General features: G+C 37.1%; 1 long non-coding RNA gene across 1 annotated transcript; it reads right to left on the bottom strand.

Moving 5' to 3' along the window:
• Positions 1-10,538: 10,538 nt before the first annotated feature.
• On the bottom strand, positions 10,539-11,584 carry LOC135083293 (uncharacterized). Its single transcript, XR_010259566.1, has 3 exons — positions 11,291-11,584; positions 10,948-11,227; positions 10,539-10,851 (listed from the first exon to the last, which is right to left on the bottom strand). It is a non-coding gene; the product is annotated as an uncharacterized LOC135083293 (long non-coding RNA).
• Between the last annotated feature and the right edge of the window lie 2,268 nt (positions 11,585-13,852).

Here is a 13,852-nt window from a genome sequence, read left to right as displayed (position 1 = left end):
CGTTGTAGGTTAATACTTAATTTGTTAATTAAACTCAATAATTTGTACCTGATAATAAATACAGGGTGTCTAAAAACAATGGACCTATCGATAAATTATGGTCTATCAATTATAAAATTTTGACCAGGCAAAAATATCACGGTTTTCGAGACTTTTAAGTTTTTAGAGTAGGCGCACACCGTTGATTTTTAGTTGGCCGATAGTTGTGCCCGATTTCAAATTGTATGAAGAATCGGCCAAATCGAATCGGCGTAGTGTGCGCACTCCCATACATGCCCATACTGATCAACAGCCCGACTAAACTATCGGCCGACGAAAAATCAACGGCGAGCGCCTACTGTTATGTATTTTTAGAAAAATGTCACCTGCGATTGCGATGCACGATTACGAATTATTTTCCTTTTCTTCCTTTTTTAAATACTTTGGAATTAGGTTGTTTAGTTTCATGAGAAAAACTAATCACAGATGGCAATTTTCCAAAAATTAAAATTTTTACTAAGCTCAAAATCTCGATAAAGTGATATTGAGGAGGCCTGTCGATAGTTGTAAGGTTATCCATTGTGTTTGGGACATCCTGAATATTAAAATAAGTATTTATCGTATTACTAATACCTACACTTTTGAATTAGGTACATTACCATTTACCCGCGAGGTCGCCTGAGTATTTTTTTCTCAAACATGTGTGCGCATCCGACTCGTAGGGTGTCTCGCGAGATGTTTTATATTTTCATTTTTCAGCCTAATGACGTCCGTACCAAGGATTTCCACGACGACCGGTCTTGCGCTGTCCGTATCCAGGGTACTTCAACAAATCGTCGGATCACCGAGTGGAAAATCTACCTACACTACGATTTCCGATCCGTGGTCGCCACTCAAGAATTTTTATATAAATATGAAATACTAGCGGCTGCCCGCGACTTCGTACGCGTGGATCCCGTTTTACCCCCTTATGGGGTGGAGTTTCGTAAAATCCTTTCTTAGCGGATGCCTACGTCATAACATCTACCTACCTGCATGCCAAATTTCAGCCCGATCCGTCCAGTGGTTTGGGCTATGCGTTGATAGATCACTAATATGTCAGTCAGTCAGTCAGTCATTCACCTTTGAGTTATATTATTTAGATTAGATTAGATGTGCCCCGCTCACTGTCATTTAAGTTTGGAAATTCTGCCTATACAATTTAATTTTAAACTACACAAGTTGGAAATATATTATGTTTCTGTTTATGTATGCAACAATGCTGAAATATCACATAACCATTCAAAATACCGCAAACGATACGATACGATCAATCGATGAGTCGAGCTGTAAAATCGGTAGTGCAATTAAATCGATTAGTCGTGCGTCCCGATTGTGGTGAAAAGTAATGGATCGACTACACGATGAAGCGATAAGATTATTTCATTTCTTTTTTCGCTTTATCAAGTTTTTTTTACAAAATTGTGTTTTTCAGGGGTTACTTAGCTTGATGTGATGTACACACGGCCACACTGTTAACTACCCATTTCCGTTTTTGCTCTCATCATCATCAACAGCCCTTTACAATCCACTGGTGGACTATGAGCCTCCTCCACTATAGTGGAGGGTTTTGCCATAATCCCCACGCTTGGCAGGCGGGTTGGAGATCGTACGGCGATCGTAGTTAACACTATTGCCGATAGTACATAAATTTACTATAAGTTTGGCCTTAGTGGTTTGTCTGTGATGGGACAGTGTGTTAGTGTCACCCAAACTATCTCAAAGTTGCGATGAGTCACAATAATCACCACGGAACGGAAAACGTAATGTAGCCAGCCATCTTACTCGGTGGACCGACGATTCAGAGAAGGTCATGGAAAACAACTAGATGAAGGCAGTACAAGACCAGTCGTTGTGGAAATTCATGGGAGAGGCCTTTGTCCAGCAGTGGACGTCCTTTGAAACTAACAAATCTTATTATAATAAAATAATAATATTTTTCGGTGTAGTGTCAATAATGTGTCAGTAGGCAGCGGTCTTTTTGATAGCAGAGCGATATAAATATTCAAAACAATGTTAACAGCATTGTAGTTGTGTTCCGGCAGTTAGAGGTAAGATAGCGAGTTCCTCTATGGTTGAGGATTCCGGGTGAAGCTCGCTTCCACCTTCGGCCTGATCGTTACTTACCATCAGGTGAGATACAAGCCAAGAGCTTCCTCGTTGTGGATAAAAAAATACGCTTCAGCTTATGACTTGTGTGAATAAACGTTTGGTTCTCGAGTATATTCACCCGTTCGGGTTCGCTCAACGATATCGTCGCAAATAAATTAAACTAAATTTAGATTGCTATTGAAATTGAGATATTGAATGAAGAAATAATAAAGTTTGATTAACAAATAAATAGTCTTTAATTAAAATAATTGTACGATAGAAGTACGAGTAAAATTAAATTAATTTGTATTTCAGAGAAACAATAAACAATCGAGTTATACGAACATAAATACTAAGAATTTCCTAGAATAATAATAATATGTAAGAACATTACATAAAATATTGTTGTTCATTTTCAATTTTGTATAACCTTTTAATCCTAGGTATTTCATTTTATGCTCAATTGGCGATTAAAAAGATCAGTAAATCTTAAAATAGGAAAGTTTTTTTTGTTTTATGCGCGTCAATATGTTGTACTCTATTAAATGGTTGTGACTTATTATTGCCCATTTGTATTGACTTGTATTTACAAACGATGCTTGCTTAAGTGAAGCAGCAAATCGAACGCACAGCGTTGAATAGAGCTCTGTGATTGGTTCGTGTGGGATGTTTGTAAATACGGGCGTTATTGCCCAGTTAGACTATTATTCATCATCATTACCATCATCAGGTCAGGTCTGCAGGAGAACGGCAAATGGAAGCTTTGGCTTACACTTACCACGCTGGTCTGACGGGTTGAGGAGAGTGATTCATGTTATGTACGAATATTTCATAGTCATTATCATTATTTCAGCCATAGGACGTCCACTGCTGAACATAGGCCTCCTCCAATGATTTTCGTAATGACCGGTTGGTAGCGGCCTGCATCGAGCACCTTCCTGCTACCTTTATGAGATCGTCGGTCCACCTTATGCATATGCAAGCGCAGCATGTTATAAAGATCTACAATGTTTTCTACTCATTTACCAACTTTCTTATTAACATTTCAACACTTTGCAATGAAGGGAATTCGAACCTTAACTTCGAACTCCTCCTATGTTCTTCTGATTAAATTCGTTGCGGGTTCAATGACGTTTAACTTTCCCTCGGAACAAACTTGACCTTCACTGGTTGGGTTTTTATTGGCGGTCAAGCTGTAGATCCTGGCTACACAGGAGTTGCAGCGGTGGAAACGAGAGGAGGGAATAGTCCATATCGCCAAACCCAAGTATTCCGTTATTGGTACGTTCCATCAATAGAAAAGTAGTTCATTCTCACTCCACGTTTCACAACATCACTCACTTATCCAACGTAATTGCTAAAGTTCAAAGCGAATAATCGCTACTAGATAGCACTCCCCTTAAGGGTGCTCTACGAAAAACGCCCCATCGCATTACCATACGAATGAGTAGAGCACGTAGAAAAAACCAATTCTCTTTGTACTGTCAACAGCACATCACACATACAATTTTGTTGCAAAATAGCTTCTATCACAAGTACATAAGATATCCCAAAGTATAGCGAGTCTGTACAGTCTGGGAATTAAGGGAGAGTGCGATTGATTTGGTACTAGTATAGTACGAGGTCTGAAATAAGGTTACGAATATTGGATTAAGAAAAAGGCCTCGTAATTAGTAGCCTTTGTTCGTATTTGGACGAATTTCGGTTCTAGTAAGAAAAAATGCGTTGAACGGAAAGGTATAGATTAGTATATTGACTAGCGACCCGCCCTGACTATTTTACGAAAATCAACCTCAAGGGGGTAAAACAGGGGTTAGAAGTTTGTATGAAAGTCCTATGTTGTCACGCGTACAAAGTCGCGGGCACCGCTAGTCTAGAATATAATTTCACACTGATCTAATTGAAAAACGCTCCAATACCTATCTGCTCCATCGACAGAGTGGAGACGTATTCCTTTAAAATTTAAATAACGCCATATATTGGCAGCGGATCTATATCCGTTAGACCGATCTAGAGTCGTAAATAGAACGTTGCCACGTAGTTATGTCCGTGCCTTCACTACAAGCGATGAAACCTAAGTTCACGTACATGACTGTGCAGGCAAGTTTTTGGCAGGCAAAAATAAAATCAAAGACAAACCGTTCTTAACTTCTCTCATAAGCTTCAACCATACCAACGTGTGCAGATCGCCATCGCCGGCGCAATCACGTTGCGATCAAAGGCCAATGACAGGTCGCGTGAACTGTCTAGGGTCGCGTGACCCTGTCATTGGCCTTTGATCGCGCCGGCGATGGCGATCCCGTACTTTAGCCTGGTACTATTACTTATTCTGTGCTTTAGCACTATTCTCTACGAGACAAAAATAATATTTACTTATTATTTTTATCATATTGCATCACCAAACTGGTGAAAGTTAACCTTATAAAGTTGATGTCAACATGTTTGTTTTTACATAACATATTACGATATTTTAAACTATATTCCTGTATTTTATACATTTGATAATTCCGCTGGCAGTCAAGCCAAGGCTCCCCGCCGCTATTCTGCTGTACCGTAAAATTAATGATTAAACGAACTTAAAAAGTGAAGTTCTATCATAATTATGCGAGGGCTTTGTCCGAAGAGATTAGAAATAAGAACTATGTAGTATCACGTACGGTGATGCCAGTTTACGCACTGTTAGTTGAGGATTTTTTTTTTTTTTTTTTTTGTGGGTATCTCAGTTTACATCCCATTTGACATTGGTATCCGTCGTCAGTCACGATTCAGTGCTCTGCCAGTTCGCACTTCTTCTACTTAAATACGTACCCAGTGTTGAAAATAGTGTTTTTGTGTCGTCAAAATGCCGAACGAAAAACGTCAAATGAGGATAAGGAACATTTGCTGAAGAAAATAAATAAATTGGAGCAGAAGATATTGGGTGCTGAACGTCGTTCAAGCGGTTCAACAGAAGATCATCGTTACACATTACCATAATGCGAACAACCATCCCGGGTTGTCTCTTTATGCCAGTTGTGTTTTTTGTCTGAGGGTTTGCGGTTTAACGTTTGAGTTCTACTCCTACCCCTAATTCAGACAATTGGAAAAATCGCAAGTTCATCGCCTTCAACCAAAAGAAGAAGAAGAAGAACATCATCATTACACATTACCATAATGCGAACAACCATCCCGGGTTGTCTCTTTATGCCAGTTGTGTTTTTTGTCTGAGGGTTTGCGGTTTAACGTTTGAGTTCTACTCCTACCCCTAATTCAGACAGTTGGAAAAATCGCAAGTTCATCGCCTTCAACCAAAAGAAGAAGAAGAACATCATCATTACACATTACCATAATGCGAACAACCATCCCGGGTTGTCTCTTTATGCCAGTTGTGTTTTTTGTCTGAGGGTTTGCGGTTTAACGTTTGAGTTCTACTCCTACCTCTAATTCAGACAATTAGAAAAAACGCAAGTTCATCGCCTTCAACCAAACGAAGAAGAAAACAGATGCAGTAAGTTCTATCCATTATTACACATACTACCATGGTGCGGGCAACCATACCGGGTTGTCTCCTTATGCTAGTTGTGTTTTTTGTCTGAGGGTTTGCGGTTTAACGTTCGAGTTCTAATCCTACCTCTAATTCAGACGAATACAGTAAATTCTATTTACTTAATACAATATTATCATTACACATACTACCATATTGCGGGCAACCATACCAGGTTGTCACGTTATGCTAATTGTGGTTTTTGTCTGACGATTTGCGTTTTTAACGTTTGAGTTATTACCTACCTCTAATTCAGACGAATACAGTAAATTCTATTTACTTAATACAATATTATCATTACACATACTACCATATTGCGGGCAACCATACCAGGTTGTCACGTTATGCTAGTTGTGGTTTTTTGTCTGACGATTTGCGTTTTAACGTTTGAGTTATTACCTACCTCTAATTCAGACGAATACAGTAAATTCTATTTACTTAATACAATATTATCATTACACATACTACCATATTGCGGGCAACCGTACACGGGTTGTCACGTTATTTAATTTGTGTGGTTATTTTTGTCTGACAGTTTGCGATATTAATATAATATACTTGCCTCCAAATCAGACGTTCGTAATGTAATGATTTATCTATATCTAAGGGTTTGCGGCACTAAAAACTTTGCATTAATAACCTACTTCTAAATCAGATGTTCGAAGTTAATTATTTTTTTAAATAATAATTACCCATACCTACTACCATACTGCGGAGCTGTGTGATTTTTATAATATGATGGTTTGCGGTATTATCAACAATACCTACCCTCTAAATCAGACGCAGAATCCTAAAAATATTACGATACTTACGGTATTGCGGGCAACTACAACGGGTTGTAATTTTACTGTCTTACCTACTTACTTCTTCAAGTCAAGTAAGCTCAAGTCTAAGTTTTTCGGTGATAACAATTTGGCGATAATATTTAATTTTAAATTGATATAAACGTTAATATTACTAGGCATGCAGAAAATTCGTGTTAAGTTGTTACCTACCCGCTACATATTTTAGCAGGCAGTCAAAAGGGCTGTTCCATACTTGTAAAAGTACATGATCACATTAAAAAAAAAAAAAAAAAAAAAAAAAAAATGCAATAATGCATACCTACTTGTTTAGAAATTGGGAGTTGTCTTAATAAGACATGATTTGATGGGTTCATATCCACACTACGGGGCGGTGATATGATACACGCCAAATCGTTAGCAGGTGAAAAACCATTAGTAGCTATCGAAACATTGGACTCAGAACCCTTAGCCTCGAACCCTGCCGCCGCCGACGCTGCTGCTCTCGTTGCCATCTGCGCCGCTTCCGCTGCTGCTGAAACTAGAAATCAATTAGATTCGACACCTGCAACGCTGTTGGTCTGAAACAGCTGCGCCCCTTCATGATGAGATTGTAATATTGGTGATGATCCTGTGTAGGACAAGCCTCAACACAATTACCTTAATATGAATTTCTTATCGATGCCAATCGCATTTTTTCGACTGTCTACTAAGAATTCCTTATCAGAAAAAACGTAATTCTACTTAGACTCATTAAAGATAAGATCAATTATTACCTACTTTGGGGCCAGCTGGCGCTGTGTGAAATTGTTCAAAGAATTATCTATTCTCTAAAGACTTATCTATTTATTTATTTATTACAAACACCGAAGATTGACTCCATGTCTTTTGATAAAAACTTTCCAAAACACTAAAAACTGCCTAGCGAACTTTAAAGTTTGGGGCTGATCTGAAATTGAATCCCAAAATCAAATCAGCAGCCACCAAAAAAGTCCTTTCTTATACGAATTTAACCTTGAAGGGACTTCCCCGAAAGGCAGACAACCGATGAAAACAGAGGACTTGACCTCCTGACTTTCAAAACAGTCATCACGTGTCATGCTCGTGAGCGCACCAGCCGCATCCAGCTCAGAACCGCAACAGTTGAATCTCGTAAAATATGTCGGTTGGCTTTTAAATTTTTACCATCAGTGGTCACTAGTAATAAGTGACTCTGTTGTACTAGGATAGAGTTATGTGATTTCAATCTCACAACCAATAATAAATGTCAGTATAAATCACATAATACATGATTATATTCGGACATAGAAAAATTGCAATTATATCAGGCTATTCATAAACTTATATTGTCATGAAATATAGTACTCCGATGTCTCAACTACGGGATGGGGGGCGGCGTGTTACGGGGAAACTTCTGGGGACCCATGGTCCAACATCTATTTTATTTTATTAATATTATCTAATATTAAAAACATAATATAAGAATTAATCTGCAAAGATTCCAAACATTGACCTTTCTTGGCCTTAAAGTATTTACTAAGGATCTTCAAAATTCTCAGTTTCTCAGAATGAAATTCAGTTTTGTACACCGCATAGGTGGCGTGCAGTTTCCCCCCACTTAACACAAATAAAAATAATTGTGGCAATGATGCGAAACTAGAAAAATCATTATAATCATCAATACACAATGATGTGTCCTATCTAATGATCTATCTTATCTAGATAATAGCATGGTAGATACCGAATCTTGAAGAGTCCATTCAATATTAGTATGGACTTGACATTACCAAATTCACCATTTTATCATTTTTACATTTGGAGAACGTGGCATCGTTAATTTTGCTAAATTCGTTATCGTTATATACCCCAAATTAGATAGGTACCCCGATGCATACGCAATTAAAAATTTTAAGACAACAAGGTCAAGCTTATTTCTGCGGTTTCCTTCCTTTTTTGTATTACACATACATTGCGAAAAATCACATGTGATCAAGCGACGGGTATACTAGCAGTACCCTTATAACGTAGTCTAGCTTTGTTTCTTTAATTGAATAGAAATAAAAACGCTACACGTGTCTAAATGTCTCATATAAAACGAAGATTACATCTTCATCTATCTATGGATATTATATCTTCATCATTGTCTGATGATCAAGCAGTACAAAACAATTTCCTTAAACAATTTCAAGGAAATTGTTTTACTTTTGCCATAACTATCATTCATTGAGGTATTAGATTCCACTATTTTAATAAAAAAATGTGAATTTCGATAGCTGTAATAAGCTTGTCTTTTAATTTGGCTGTCATATTGGAAACATAATCAGATATTATGGTTTCCGAAAAATTTAAAATATTTAGAAATTAGCCATTTTACTGTCATTAGTTAGTGTAATTATTACACACATTGTTCAAACCTTCCTTAGAAGCATTCAAATATTATGCATACAAATATTCAATCTAATCACGACATCGCGCCCAAGTGCACAACAATCAATCTTGGTATTGTCTTGACAATTTATGTCATGTACAAGCATTTTGTGCAAAGTGTTGCTTACGAAATTTTTTACCGCTCTAACAAAGAGCACTTAGTTTAGTCACAAGTTTAGTTCAATTAACATTGCAGGCTTGTGATATTGACACCTTGATATTCACCACTCACAGCACGAGGCATGCTGCCTCGTCTAGAGCATATACATTAGGAATTAATCTTGATTATCAGAATTACCCCCGGTTGGAGCGTTATTTCAAATAGGTACTTTGGGCAAATTCTTTAACAGAATGCCTATTGCGTCCAGAAATAACAATCAACATTTAATTGACAGAAGAACCTAATACTGACAATTGATTTGGGAAACAATAATTAACTTTCCCACTTACATTATGGCTAATATAACAGCTAATTATACTTGCCTTTAATTACTTACCCTTAATTATCAATTATACGAAAGTATTCACTCGGGTAACTATGACAGTTATGTCACACTTAATAGTAATTATAAAACAAGCATTGTATTCTTACCAATGATTTATTATTTTTGCAAAGTAATAAACAGCTTTGTTTTTATTATCATTTCACATCAGTTCTCTCAAAATCTACATAGTTCTTATTTCTAATCTCGAGGACAAAGCACGAGCATAATTAATGATTAAACGAACTTAAAAAGTGAAGTTCTATCATAATTATGCGAGGGCTTTGTCCGAAGAGATTAGAAACCCTCCCACCCGTCTTTAACAATCATATAGGTATATTATTAAAAACACAAACCCCCATATTAGTGAAATGATAAAAAATACAAATTACTACTCCAAACTAACTGACGACGGATACCAATGTCAAATGGGATGTAAACTGAGATACCCACAAAAAAAAAAAAAAAAAAAAAATATCCTCAACTAACAGTGCGTAAACTGGCATCACCGTACGTGATAGTGCGTAAACTGGCATCACCGTACGTGATACTACATAGTTCTTATTTCTAATCTCGAGGACAAAGCACGAGCATAATTGAAATTGAAAATTGTTACGCTTCCCCACGCAATTAATCTCATTTCAAAGGTTTTGCCACCAAAATGAGCTTGTTACAGTAATTTCAAGTGTGAACTAAACTTATTATAATTTAGCTGGAAACTTTTTTGAAGTTAAATTCTGTAGGTGTCATTTTAATTATGCCTTAACACCCGTATTCACAAACATTACTTTGAGGCCTCATAGTGCGCGTGGATGCACAGGGTCCCAAAAACCTATTCATAGACGATACTTCAGTGGTGTCAAGCACTATGCGTCCCTTAGAATGAACGCAAAGCTAAGGTAGCCAGGGAGCTGTATTACGCAACGCATAGTGTCTATTTACGTCAAAATTTGTAGGTTATTCTCGTTTTTGAGGTTTGTTTGCTTTATTTATGGTTGTATTCGATTAATATTATCTTACAATGGATTACAGTAGTGAAGAAGAATTTGATAATTATATCAATGAGCAAAGTAGAATAAGTACCAGAAAAGTGATACGGGATTCCCAAAATCCCTTTGATTATTACAATTCAGACGAATTTAGTTTAGGTTTTCCAATGATGGGGTACTTTTCATACTTTTACCACTGATAAAAGAAGAGCTGAGGAAATTAACTGCGAGGAGGCCTTCCAGTGCCACCTACATAATGTATCAGTTGCTAGTGGCAAATAAAACATAAAATTTTTAATGAAGTTTTATTTTCATCAATCTTCAATGTCTAATTTAATTTTATGTATTTGTAAATCATAAATCTTTTTTTCATGTTGTAACAAATTATTTTCTCTTTCTATCAATATTTTTTCTCTTTGTAGCCCCAACTCGTGCAAAGCCTGGTCTTGTTGTATATTATTCAATGTGGTGCGTTTGATTCTTGTTTCTGTCTTAATCTTCATTCTTGCTACTACTAATCTTAATTTCTTGATACCTACCTGAAAAGTAAATTATGAATTTAATTCCTTTGAGTATATTCTGCTTAGTTATTCCTCATAAATCTACGTACTATATATTTTAAAAACATTACTTACTAGTGGGTGTTGAGAACGTTTGATTGATTCCTGAGAAAGTTCTTTCATTCTTTGGGTCTTTAAATTATTCCAGCAGCTTTTCAGTTGATGTGTGGAGCCTTTGTGAAACATAAAATATGGTTCAGAATTGTAAGCCACTGTTAGAGTTTCCCAGGCCTGCTTCGTCAACTCGATATTTTAGAGAGGATAATAATATGCTTGTCTTCAATAATAGGCCTTTCTCTTATTAAGCTACAATCAGCAGCTCTCTTTCGGAAGAAGAAAACGGCAGCTTTTTTATCTGAAAAATAATGATTGAAACATGATTTTCACTATTATTATTAATCGAAGTATTCATACTAACCTGATAGTTGTAGTTTTATCCATATTTATTTAATTCACAAATCCACGAAATAACGACACATAAAAACCGTTTCACCGTTTGAATGACAGGAATGTCATGTCAGTTAGCGGAGTGAAGTGCGTAACATAAGCGAACCAATCACAGAACTCTATTCAACACTCTGATTTTGCATAGTCAAGGGTCGTTTAAGTATTGTTTATGAATTGAAAGGCTTGTCATATGGAACGCATTGAGAAATGTCTCATTTCGCATAGCGTTGCTGCTTTGCATAGGTAAGTATCGTTTGTGAATACGGGTGTATTATTAATGAGTTTGTGGGTACTTTTTTGATACTTGGCCTTGAGATATTCTCTTTATTATTTATTTAGATAAGATTTCCCAGAATAAATTACTTATATACCTACCTAGGTTGGTGTTGAGTTAATACCTACGTAGAAATAGGCAACTAACTATTGGAAAGAATCAATATCCTGTTGCGTCATGATGATACAATATTTTGTCAACCTTTTCCTTGAAATTTCTATGAAAATCCTTGGGGTTAGGGTTGCCAGGCGTCCGGCTTTAGCCGGACATGTTTGGCTTTTTAGGGACTTGTCCGGCAAAATATTGCCTTGTCCGGCCTGTCCGGCTTTTGTTAGGCTTTTTATTCGGTTGCCGCGCCAGGCGAAAGTCGAGCCACAGAATCATATGCTCACGCATCAGGATGTTGGTACTAACTCATGAGCCGACACTAATGAGGGCTATTGTTTTTATACTTAACAGTTGGCACCCCTGGCGATTGACAGGACCTTACTCTACAGTGGCGCCATCTTGATGAGTGCAAATGCGATAGTCCTCCTACCACTTTCGCGCACCAGTTACTGGTGACCGCTAAAACGATAGCCCTCATTGCCCCCCCCAGTCGGCCAAATGAAGCACAGTCTTTTGTGATTTTGGACCTGGCAACCCTACTTGGGGTAGGCCTTTGTCCAGTAGTGGACGTCGTTTCGCTGAAACGACGACGATCGACGAAACTTGATGTTCTGTAGCTTTAAGAAATGTATGTACTTAAGATTAAGATTAAACATTTGTTTAATCTCCTATGCTCCTCTTAGATACCTCTTCTCAACATGGTTTTTAACAATGCCTGATTACCTTACTCAAGCGATAAACAATTGAATTCGAGATTCAAAATAATCAACAATTTATTCTATAAAACCTTTCAATTCTGAATTCTAGCATAAATAAGGCCAATTACGCGAACAACTTCGACAAGCATTGAGGATCCTCTGAACTTAAATTGGATAAAGCATCCAAATGCAGCGGAAGCTCTGGTACAAATACTCGATTTACGTTGAAATTTTATTTAAATTCAGACTTGGTTTTAGTTAATAATGCTTGACTTTTAAAATGATGACTCCAAGAAGATTTATTAAAAGAATTTCTAACGACCCCACACGCGTTTATTTAATCATCATCATCATTTCAGCCACAGGACGTCCACTGCTGAACATGGGCCTCTCCCAATGCTCTTCCAAAAAACTTCTATATTTTCTTAGGTTCACAAATCTTCTTTTTTTTTCAAAATTAAGACGCAGTAAGTATGCTATTCTAATGAAAAATATAATAGCGTTGTAATTTATTATGATTTTAAGTCTCTATCTTGGGGAAAAAAGTCTAAGTGCTGAAAAGAAGCAGCGCAAGAAACTCATGCCCAATCCTAATTTTTAAGTGACAGTCAGTCTTTTTTTTATCAAGCTAGGCAGTAAGGCCAAACATTCTTCAACTTTTAAAACTTTAATTTATTTATAACACACAGAGAACGTGGAGTATGTGTAATTAAATTAGTATTTATTACTTTAGATACAAACGGGCTTTGATATTAATGAGCATGGTCTACATGATTTTGTGTATTTATTTATGCTTCCAACATTTCCTCTATATATTTGCAACTGCAAGTAAATAATGCTCGCTATACATTAACGATATAACTATTAATAGTTTCGTAGTGGAACCCAGAACTCTATTATAGCCAAAACGCGAATTACCAATGAAATTCGCTCCAGCACAGCGATCGCAGTTAATTCCTTTACACACAACCGCTAAATATGCCAGAGCTTGGCAAGACTCATTCGGCAGGCGAATAAAGGGTAGTACACACAACATGACTTGATATAATGGACTAAAATTTTAATTATTTACAATTTTAATTCGTTCGTTCGTTTCTTCAGGCTCTTCTCGCGACTCTCCTAGTCGGAGGCCTGCCCACGCTACGTCTTCCAGCCGTGGTCGCCACTCAAGAACTTTTCTGTCCCAACGGCCATCGTCTCTACGAGCTATGTGCCCTGCCCACTGCCACTTGATTTTAACAATTCTGCGGGCTATGTCGGTCACTTTGGTTCTCCTGTGGATCTCCTCATTTCTGATTCGATCACGCAGGAAAACTCCGAGCATAGCCCGCTCCATCGCCCTTTGGGTGACCTTGAGCCTTCTTATGAGGCACACAATTTTGATTGAGTTTCATAAATTATTACCACAATATTTCTTTTGATTCTTTCCATACGTACTATTGAAAATAACACA

Source organism: Ostrinia nubilalis, chromosome 23 (assembly GCF_963855985.1).
Source record: "Ostrinia nubilalis chromosome 23, ilOstNubi1.1, whole genome shotgun sequence".
NCBI classification, from domain to species: Eukaryota; Metazoa; Arthropoda; class Insecta; order Lepidoptera; family Crambidae; genus Ostrinia; species Ostrinia nubilalis.
Note: the sequence above shows the minus strand (reverse complement) of the source record. Positions and strands in the feature narration are given on the sequence as shown.